This window comes from Chrysochloris asiatica, unplaced genomic scaffold, assembly GCF_000296735.1.
Source record: "Chrysochloris asiatica unplaced genomic scaffold, ChrAsi1.0 scaffold00126, whole genome shotgun sequence".
Classification (NCBI taxonomy): Eukaryota; Metazoa; Chordata; class Mammalia; order Afrosoricida; family Chrysochloridae; genus Chrysochloris; species Chrysochloris asiatica.
In genome coordinates, this window is record NW_006408644.1 from 1,171,539 (window position 1) to 1,183,002 (window position 11,464).

Here is an 11,464-nt window from a genome sequence, read left to right on the forward strand (position 1 = left end):
TTTTTTCTTATTGCTTCTGTCATTGATTTCCCATTTTTGCCATAATCTTGATCTCCATTCTATTTCTCATATATTTCAAACATGCCCCCATATAACTCTTTGCTGAACACTGCACCTACTCTGACATTCCCTCAGTGTCATGTTGATGCAAGCAAGACTTTGTTGTAGAAGCCTTTTATTGAAGAGTTGAGGACATCTGGCTCATGGCTCAATGTGGGACAGAATTGTTGTTGTTAAATACCATTGAGTCATAGTGCCTCTGTACAGCCAACCTAGTGGTTCGCAGTTCAGTGCCACACTAGGAGTATATTTAGAATGAAATATCAGACATTATTTGGCCATTCTTGTCACTAGAGAGTTCTCAATAGTTTATTACACATTTGGAAGCTTTCTTCTTATTTTATTCCGTCCACCTTTGTTATCAACCCTAAATAGTCTCCCCTCTAAACAAATTATTATTCATATTATTTTTAAGTTTTTATAATGAACTGAGTGATAGATTACATGGGAGAACATTGGCTTTACACCACTGTATGAGAAATGAAGTTTGGCCATCTTGGCCTCCAGGGAGCACTCTGGCTGCACTTCTTCCAAAATGGATGTATTGGTTCTTTTGGCAGCCCATGGCACTTTCAATATTGTCCTTCATCTCAAAGGCATCAATTCTTCTACAGTCTTCCTTTTTCACTGTCCAGCTTGTACATGCTAATGAGGTTATTGAAAATGCCATGTCTTGGATCAGGCACACCTTAGTCCCCAAGCTGACATCTTTGCTCTTCAACACTTTAAAAAGGACTTGTGCAGCAGATTTGCCTAATGCAACACATCATTTGATTTCTTGACTGCTGCTTCCTTGAGTATTGATAGTTGATCAAAGAAGAATGAAGTATTTGACAACTTCAATCTTTTCTCCATTGATAAGAATGTTGTTTATTAGTCCAGTGGTGAGAATTTTTATTTTCTTTACATTGAGATGTAATCCATACCGAAGACTGTGCTCTTTGATCTTCATCAGTAAATGTTTTAAGTTCTCTTCACTTTCAGCAAGCAAGGTTGTATCATCTGTGTATCACAGGTTTTTAATAAGATTTACTCCAATCCTTGATGCCATGTTTCTCTTCATATAACCCAACTTTTCAGATTATTTGCTCAGCGTACAGGTTGGATAAGTATGGTGAAATAATACAACCTTGTCACACAACTTCTTAAATTTTAAACCATTCAGTGTTCACATGTTCTGTTCGGATAACTGCTTCTTGGTCCCAGTACAGACTCCTCATGAGCACAATTAAGTGTTCAGGAATACTCATACTCTGCAATGTTGTTCATAGTTTGTCATGATCCACACAATCAAAAGCCTTTGCATAGTCTATAAAGCACAGGTAAATATCTTTCTGATATTCTCTGCTTTTAGCCAATATCCATTGGACATCAGCAATGATATCCCTCATTCCATGGCCTCTTCTGAATCCAGCTTAAACCTTTGGAAGTTCTCTGTCAATTTATGATTGTAACCATTTCTGTATTACCTTTAGCAAAACCTTACTGGCATAGGATATCAAAGAGATTGTCCGATGATTTCCGCATTCCGTTGGGTCACTTCTGTTTGGAATCGGCACAAATATGGATCTTCTCCAATCAACCAGCCAGATAGTTATCTTTCAATTTTTTTGGCAGAGATGAGTAAGTGCCTCTTGTGCCTCCTCACTTTCTTGAAAGATTTCAATTTTTATTCCATCAATTCCTGGTGCCTTGTTCTTTGCCAATTCCTTCAATGCACCTTGGACTTTCTCCTTCAGTATCATTGACTCTTGATCATATGCTACGTCTTGAAATGGTTGAACATGAACCATTTCCTATTAGTACAATGACTGTGTATTCTGCATCATTGAATAATTTGCCCAGAGAATCTGTCAATAATGAAAGTTGATGTTTTCTGCATCATTGAATAATTTGCCCAGAGAATCTGTCAATAATGAAAGTTGAGGCTTGAACATTTTCTTCAGTTCCCTCAGCTTGAGAAATGCTGAGCATGTTCTTCCTTTTTGGTTTTCTGATTCCAGATCTTTAGACATTTTGTTGTAATATTTGATTTTATCTTCTTGAGCCAATCTTTGAAATTTTCTGTACAGCAATTGGGCCACCTCATTTCTTCCATTTGCTTTAGCATCTCTACACTACAGAGCAAGTTTCAGTGTCTCTTCTAACATCCTTTTGACCTTTTCCTTCTTTCTTGTCTTCTCAATGATGTTTTGCTTTCTTCTTGTATGATGTTCTTGACGTCATCCCACAACCCTTCTGGTTTTCTGTTTTTAATGTTAATGTATCAAATCTGTTCTTCAAATGATCTCTAAATTCAGGTGTGATATATTCAAGGTCATATTTTGGCTCTTGTCTATTTGTTTCCATTTTCTTCAGCTTCAGTTTGAATTTGCATATGAGTAATTGATAGTCTGTTCCACAATCTGCACCTGGCCTTGTTTTCACTGATGATATGAAGCTTTTTCATTGTTTCTTTCCACAGATGTAGTCAATTTGAATTCTGTGTATTCCATCTGGTGAGGTCCATGAGTATAGCCATATGTTATGCTGTCTAAAGATGGTATTTGAAATGAACAAATCATTGGTTTTGCAGAATTGTATCATGCGTTCTTCGGCATCATTTCTATCACCAAGGCCATACTTTTCAACTACTGATCCTTCATCTTTGCTCCCAACCTTTTCATTCCAATCACCAGTAATGGTCAATACATCTTGATTGCAAGTTTGATCAATTTCAGATTGAAGAAGTTGGTAGAATTCTTCTATTTCATCCTCACTGGCTTTAGTGGTTGGTGCATAAATTTGAATAACTGTGGTATTCACTGGGCTTTCCTGTAGGTGCATGGATATTTTCCTACCATAGACAGCATTGTACCTCATAACTGATCTGAATATGTTCTTTTTGACAATGAATGCAACACCATTCCTCTACAGTTTATCATTTCTGGCATAGTAAACCATGTGGTCATCAGATTCAAATTGACCAACACCAGTGCATTTCAACTCACTAATGCCTAAGATATCAATGTTTATGCATTCCGTTTCATTTTTGACAACTTCCAATTTTCCCAGATTCATACTTTGTACATTCCATGTTCCAATTTTCAATGGATGTTTACAGCTCTTTCTCTTCATTTTGTGTTGTGTCCCATCAGCAAATGAGGGTCTCGTGGGCTTTTTCCCCACAGGCTTTATTCCATTCGCGTCATCATGGTCAACTCTCATTTGAGGATGCAGCTCTTCCCCAGTCGCATTTTGCGTGCCTTCCAACCTGAGGGGCTCATTTTCCAGCACTATATCTGACAGTGTTTCTCTGCTATTCATAACGTTTTCAGTGACTAAACATTCGGAAGTAGTTCGTCACTCTTTTTTCATAGTCTATCTTTATCTGGAGGCTCAACTGAAACCTGTCCACCATGGGTGACCCTGCTGGTATTTCCAATATCAGTGGCATAGCTTTCAGAATCACAGCAACTCACAAGCCACCACAATATGACTAACTGACAGATGAGTGGTAGCCATTTGGTTTTAAGTGGAAAAATGTTCACATTGTTGTTGTTAAGTGCTGTCGAGTTAATTCTGACCCATAGCAGCCCTGTAAAGGATTTCTAAGGCGCATTTGGTGAGCTTGAGCCACCGACCTTGCAGTTCAAACCACTTTGCAGTCTGACACATTAGACCACAGCGCCACACATTAGGGATGCCCAAAGTAAGAAAATAGCAGTTTGTTACTTTTCAGGTTTATATTTGTAGGCAGATTATTTAAGGACATTTGAAGGCTATGTCTCAATTTACATTTACAAGGAATAGAACTTCTCTGTATTCAAATATTCTCCAAACTTTGCCTTCTAAAATTCAGAAATTACTGTGACATTTCCTCATTTTGAAGTTTCACTGGGATATGTAACCATCAAGAGAAGAGTATAGAAAAAACAGAGGAGGATTTTTCCAAAAACTTAAGACAGTTAAAATTTTCTGCAAAATCTTTATTTATAAGTTAACAGACTTTCCCATTGTCCATCATTCCTAGGACAAATATCGAAGAGATATGATTGTAATATACTGATAGTAACAAATTGAATTCCCTTTAAGAGACTGATAATTTAAAAGGTACATGTTTTGTCACACTGTGAGTCTTCTAAAAAGTTGCAGACACTTCCATTATCTCACCAGAATATGGAAGGCAGTCTCACTATTCTGTGAATATTAATTCCTCTCAAACCTTTTCCTCCAAGATTAAATTCTGAAAAGAATCAAGTGATTAGAAGAGGGTTGTCTCACCAGTGGACATCTGTTATTTCCTCCTTATTGATGGTTAAACGGGGTGACATAGCAGAGGCAAAAAGGTGTACAATCACTGGTAGTATAGTGGTTACGAATCGGGCTGCAAACCGTAAGGTCAGCAGTTCGAAACTACCAGCTGCTCCGTGGGAGAAAGATGAGGCGCTCTGCTCCCATAAAGATTAACAGCCTCGGAAACCCTGTGCAGGGTCGCTATGAGTCGGAACCGACTCCACGGCACACAACAACAACAACAACAAAGTCAAAACTCAGAACTTCCACAGTATGGAAACAGTTTTGCAGATGCCTATATCATGATAGTTGAAATAGCACAGACCAGCAAAGTTTAAAGTCGAGAGTGTCAGGAGGCCAGCCTTGGCAGGTTTCTGTCGTGCATCTTCATGGATATAGTCAGTAATATCCTGTCCCATGGCCCAGTGACCATGTAGAGTAAGAACTGTGGCTAGAGAGAAGTCTATCACAGAGAAAGGAGACAAATGAGCAGCTGAGAGCAGGCCCAGGAGCAAAACAATGAAAACCCTCTCACCAGTCCAGTGGAGAGATGCAGCCTTGGAACCAGAACCATGACTGGGGGACAGGTGAGTGTGCTGTGCTCCTGGAGTATACCAGTCCTGGAGAAATGCTGAGACAAAAGCAAGTTTGATCACTGGAGTTCAGAGGAACAGAGCTCGGCTGCTTGAGCACTGCAGACAACACTGAGCATCCAGACCACCTCCATGTTTGTCCTTAGAGCTGAAGGTCACCCTCTCCCTCATTTTTTGTTATAAAATTTCTACCTTCATAATTGTGACAGTATCAATTAGTCATGATAACAATTTCTCACTATTGAATCATAGAAAATTATCCCCATCTCTTTTTACCAGACCCATCTAGACAAGATAAAAACTGTTCAGTGGAGACTCTACCTTCCCCCTCACACTTTTAAGCTAAACTCCCTCTTGAAACCTTGTAAGCCAGTCGCTTCATGCCTTTATCACCCTCTCATTTTAGGTAGCCAAAGCCTAAGTTGCCTGTTCCTAGCTACCCTGTATACAGAGTGGATATATTTGATACTTGATATGAAGACTTCTTCCCTCTCAGTTGGTATCTTGAGCTACTACATCCACAAATACCTGGACCAAGAGGCAGTTGTTAGAACAGAACATGGGGACACTGAATGGTTTAAAATTGAGAAAGGTGTTTAACAGGGTTGTATTCTTTCACCATACTTATTCAACCTTTATGCTGAACAAATAATCTGAGATGCTGGCTTATATGAAGAAAAACGTGGCATCAGGGTTGGAGGAAGACTCATTAACAACCTGCCATATGCAGATGATACAACCTTGCTTGCTGAAAGTAAAGAGGACTTAAAAATTTACTGATGAAGATCAAACAGCACCGCCTTCAGTATGAATTACATCTCAATGTAAAGAAAACAAAAATTCTCACCACTGGACCAATAAACAACATTCTTATCAATAGAGAAAAGATTAAAGTTGTCAAGTATTTCATTCTTCTTGGATCAACTACCAACACTCACAGAAGCAGCAGTTAAGAAAGCAAATGACGTATTGCATTAGACAAATCTGCTGCACAAGAACTTTTTTAACTGTTGAAGAGCAAAGAGGTCAGCTTGAGGACTAAGGTGCACCTGATCCAAGACGTGGTATTTTCAATAACCTCATATGCATGTGAAAGCTTGACAGTGAATAAGGAAGACCCTACAAGAATTGATGCCTTTGAGTTATGGTGTTGAAGGAGAATATTGAAAGTGCCATGGGCTGCCAAAAGAACTAATACATCCGTTTTGGAAGAAGTGCAGCCAGAGTGCTCCCTTGAGGCCAAGATGGCCAAACTTCATGCCTCATACTTTGGACATATTTTCAGGAGGAACCAGTTTCTGGAGAAGGATATCATGTTTGGTAAGGTGGAGGGTCAGAGAAAAAGAGGAAGACCCACAGAGAGATGGATTGGCCAAGTGGCAGCCTTGATGGACTCAAGCGTGGCAACTGTAGTGAGGTTGGCCCAGGATCAGGCAGTGTTTTGTTCTGCTTTGCATGAGGTCAGTGCATAAGTCAGTACCGACTCGATGGCACCTAATAGCAACAACAACAAACATCTGTAAATATAGGTCAAGTCAATTAAATTGTAGTAATTTAAATTTGTTTCCTTTATCAAAAAAAAATTTTTTTTTTTAATTTTCCTCTAGTCGAGTTCTGATTATCAAGCCATCAAGGCTAGGTCAAATGGGTACTATCTGCAAGACTGGGCATTCTTGTGCATCTCCTCTCACTTCGTATCAGCTGGATGCTTCACTCTCAACTCTAGCCCTCTGTGACTATGGTCTTTGTCCATGGGCTCAGGAGTCCCCAAGTCTCAGCACATTTTGGACCAACCAGCCCTTCTTCTTCTCTCTCTCATCTCCAGGTCAACAGAAGTTAATGGAACATGGTTGAACTCAGCCCATTTCTTCATTTCTGCCTTTCTCTGTCTTCCACTCACCAGTAGGCCAACATAGTCATATGCAAGTTTACATGCCTGCTCATATGTTCCCTTTGAGTTTCAGTCTTAGAGGGGGATTTGTCCTGAAGGAACTTAATTGCTTGCCTTGATGTCTCCCTGGTGATGTCTCCTTGCTTATTCTTGTAGTAGCCAACCATACTCCCATTTTTGTTTTGGGTTTTGCCTGCTGACTTTCTTCGAAGACGTATCTTGTATTGCTCTAGCTGTTTCAGACTGGTCTGCTTATCCTTTCTAGTGGGGACATCCCACCTCAGAAGGTTCTGGATGGGGCTCAGAATTCCGCCTAAGATTCTATACACTGCAAAGGCACTGCAAGAAGCCTATTTCACTGGGCAAGTTCTAGAACTCCTTTTAGATATTCCTATCAGTTTTAGGCTGAAGACGGGCATAAACGCTTTCTGTAATCATGTCTCCTGACATTTCTTTCTATCCCACTCAAGTTTCTATTTTATAATAGTGGGCAAGGGAAACCAATATTCATAAATCTGTCAAACATCTTAACATTATTGTCCCACTCCAGAGTATGTCTTGATTCCTGTATCCCAGAGCCCTGTTGTTCCAAGATTGAGCATACATCACTATTTACTTCTATCTGATTTAACCCTTGCAAACCTGCCTAAGGGTTCACTATCTTCCTTGTTCTTTCACCTCCTCCCCCTTCTTGTGTATTGTCCTCCCCAACACCCAAACTATGATGTATCTACCCACTACCCTGTGCTCTACTGCCCCCACCCTCTACTCCTGAACCCTCCTATTCCCCCCCCCCACTGGTAACCAACAAATAATTTTTTTTCACCTTTCAGTATGAATATATTTCCTTAAGATTTTACAATAATGGTCCTAATGCAGTATTTGTCTTTTTGTGACTAATTTCGCTCAGCATTATGTCCTCAAGGTTCATCCATGTTATGTGGTGGCTTCCAGCTTACTTGTTATTATTCAAGGTAGCATAATATTACATTGTGTGTATGTACCAAAGTTTATTTATCCATTCTTCTATTGATGGACACTTAGGCTGTCTCCACCTTTTCGCTATTGTGAATAATGCTGCTATGGACATTGGTGTGCATATATCTACTTGTGTTCTGGCTCATATTTCTTGTGTACATATACGAAGCAGAGGAATTGCCAGATCATAATTCATTTCTATTTCCAACTTTCTGAGGTAGCCACCGCACTGTTTTACAGAGTGGTTGTACTATTTTGCATTCCCTCCAGCAATGTAGGAGGATCCCAGTCTCTCCACATCCTGACCAGTATTTATTGTCCTCTGCTTTTTTGTACTTCGCTGTTATTGCTGGTGTAAGGGGATATCTCATTGTTGTTTTGATTTGCATCTCTCTAATTGCTAATGATCATGGACATTTCTTCATATGTTTGTTGGCTGCCCGAATCTCTTCCTTGGTGAAGTATCTGTGCCAATTTTTTTTTTATTGGGCTATTTGTCTTTTTCCATAGGTGCTGTCATTTCCTATAGATTTTAGAAATTATTCTTTTGTCTGATATATCATTGCAAATATTTTTTCCCATTTTGTGGGCTCCCTTATTACTCTTTTTATTAAATTTTTTGGTGCACATAAGTTTCTAATTTTTAGAACGCCCCGATCATCTATTTTGACTTCTTTTGTCTGTGTAATTTTCACAATGTTTGGTAGTCTGTGTGTTCCATGGATTACAGCCCTTTAATTTGTCCCTATTTTTTCATTGATGACCTTTGTAATTATGGGATTCACATTTAAGGTCTTTAATCCATGTTGAGTTGGTTTTTGTATATGGAGAAAGGTAAAGGTCTTGTTTCAACCTTTTGCATATCGATTTCCTGTTCTGCCAGCACCATCTGTTGAAGAGATTATGTCTTTGCCATTCAATGTACTTTGGCTCTTTGTCAAAGATCAGTTGGCTGTATGTGGATGGGTTAATTTCTGGATTCTTGATTTTGTTACATTGATCAATGTATATTTCATTTTACCAGTACCAGGCTGTTTTGACCAGTGTAGCCATGTAGCAAATTGTGAAATCAGGGAGTGAGAGACTTTCAACTTTGTTCTTCTTCTAAAGTGGTGCTTTGCTTATCCTGGTTCTCTTTCCTTTCCATATAAAGTTTGTAATTGTTTTTTCTATCTGTCTAAAGAATGTCATTGGAATCTGGATGGGAATTGTGTTATATGTGTAGATTGATTTGCATAATATTGGTATTTTCACAATGTTAAGTCTTCTTATCCAGGAGCACGGTATAATTTTCCATTTTTGTATATCTCTTTTGGTTTCTTGTAGTAGTGTTTTATAGTTTTCTTTGTATAGATTCTTTGTTTCTCTGGTTATATTTAGTCCTAAATATTCATCCTTTGGGTGACTGTTTTACATCGTATTACCTTCCTAATTTCCTTTTCAGTGCTGTGATTATTAGTATGTTGATCTTGTATGCTGCCACTTTGCTGACTCTTCCAATGAGTTCCAGTAGTTTTCATGCTGAGTCTTTGGGTTTTCTATTCATAGGATCATATCTTCTGCAAGTAGAGAGAGTTTTACTTCCTCTTTGCCAATTTTGATGCCTTTAATTTCCCTTATAGCTTGCCTTATAAGTCTGGCTAAAACTTCCAAAACAATATTGAATAGGAGTGAGGGTAAAGGGCATCCTTGTATGGTTCCTGTTTGCAGAGGGAAGGCATTCTGTTTCTCTCCATTGAGAGTGATGTTTCCTGTTGGGTTTGTATATATGTTTTTAATTACATTGAAGAATGTCCCTTCAATTCCTACTTTTTTGAGTGTTTTTATCAGGAATGGATGTTGGATTTTGTCAAATGTCTTTTCTGCATCAATCGATATGATCATGTGGTTCTTTTCCATTTTCTTATTTATATGGTGGATTACATTAAAATTTTTTTTAATGTTGAAGCATACTTGCATCCCTGATATATATCCCACTTGGTCATGATGTATTATTTTTTTGATGTGTTGTTAAATTCTGTTGGCTAGGATTTTGCTGAGAATTTTTACATCCATGTTCATGAGGGATATTGGTCTATAATTTTCTTTATTAGTGATGTCTTTCCCTGGTTTTGGTATGAGGGGTATGCTTGCTTCATAGTATGTATTAGGAAGTTTTCCATTCTCTTCTCTATTCTGGAATAATTTGAATAGTATTGGTGACAACCTTACCATAAATGTTTAGTAAAATTCACTGGGAAGCCATCTGAGCCTGGACTGTTTTTGGTTGGGAGTTTTTTGAAGACCTGGTCAATTTCTTCCTTTGTTATAGTCTGTTCAAGTTTTCTGCTTCACTCTGTGTAAGTTTAAGTAGGTCATGCTTTTCTAAAAATATATCTATCTCCTTTAGGTTTTCAAATATGTTCGGATACAACTTTCATAATATTCTGTTATTATCCTTTTTATTTCTCTTGGTTCTGTTGTGACATCACTCATGTGGTTTCTTATGCCTGTGGTGTGTGTCTTCTCCCTCTTTTCTTTTGTTAGTTTTGCCAGTGGTCTGTCAATTTTGTTAATCCTTTCAAATAACAAGCTTCTTATCCTGTTGATTCTTTCTATAGTTTTTCTGTTTTCTATTTCGTTCATTTCTGCTCTAATCTTTATTTCCTTTCTTCTGTTGACTGTAGGTTTACTTTTCTGGTCTGTTTCTAATTGTTAAAGATGTTGTGTTACTGTGTTGATTTTGGTTCTTTCTTTTTTTTTTTTTTTGGATGTGTGTATTTATTGCAATAAACTGTCCTCTCAACACTGGTTTTGCCATGTCCCAAAGAAAATGTTATGTTGTTTTTTTGTTCTCAGTTTTTTCTAGTAACTTTGTGAGTTCACATTCTATTTCTTTTACTACCCAGCCGTTTTTCAGAAGGGTGTTATTCGGCTTCCATATATTTGACTTTATTTCCTTGGTCTTCCTGTTGTTGACTTCTAATTTTATAACATTGTGGTCTGAGAAGATAGTTTGTAGTATTTTCATGTTTATATATTTATGGAGACTTGTTTCGTGGACTAACACATGGTCTCCTCTGGAGAATGTTCCATGTGCACTGGAAAATAATGTGTACTGTGTTGTTGTTGGGTTGAATGCTGTGTACACATCTATAAGGTCAAGTTGGCTGATTGTGTTGTTTAGTTCCTCTGTGTCTTTGTCAAGTTATTTTCTGATTGTTTTATCCTTTTTTTGAAAGTGGTGTATTGTTATCTCCCAGACAATATTGAGAAGTATGAGTATTCCAGAACACTTAATTGTACTTCTGAGAAATCTGTACCTAGACCAAGAAGGAGTTGTTCGAACAGAACATAGGAACACTGAATGTTTTAAAATTGGGAAAGGTGTGAGACAGGGTTGTATTCTTTCACCATACTTGTTCAACCTGTATGCTGAGCAAATGATATGAGAACATCAGGATTGGAGGAAGACTCATTAACAACCTGTGATATGCAGATGATACAACCTTGCTTGCTGAAAGTGAAGAGGACTTGAGCCATTTACTTATGAAGATCAAAGAGCACAGCCTTCGATATGGATTACATCTCAATGTCAAGAAAACAAAAGTCCTCACCACTGGACCAATAAACAACATTCTTATCAATGGAGAAAAGATTGAAGTTGTCAAGGACTTCATTCTTCTTG

At 38.1% G+C, this 11,464-nt stretch overlaps 1 pseudogene; it reads right to left on the reverse strand.

Moving 5' to 3' along the window:
• Positions 1 to 4,592: 4,592 nt before the first annotated feature.
• On the reverse strand, positions 4,593 to 5,062 carry LOC102835982 (annotated as a pseudogene).
• Between the last annotated feature and the right edge of the window lie 6,402 nt (positions 5,063 to 11,464).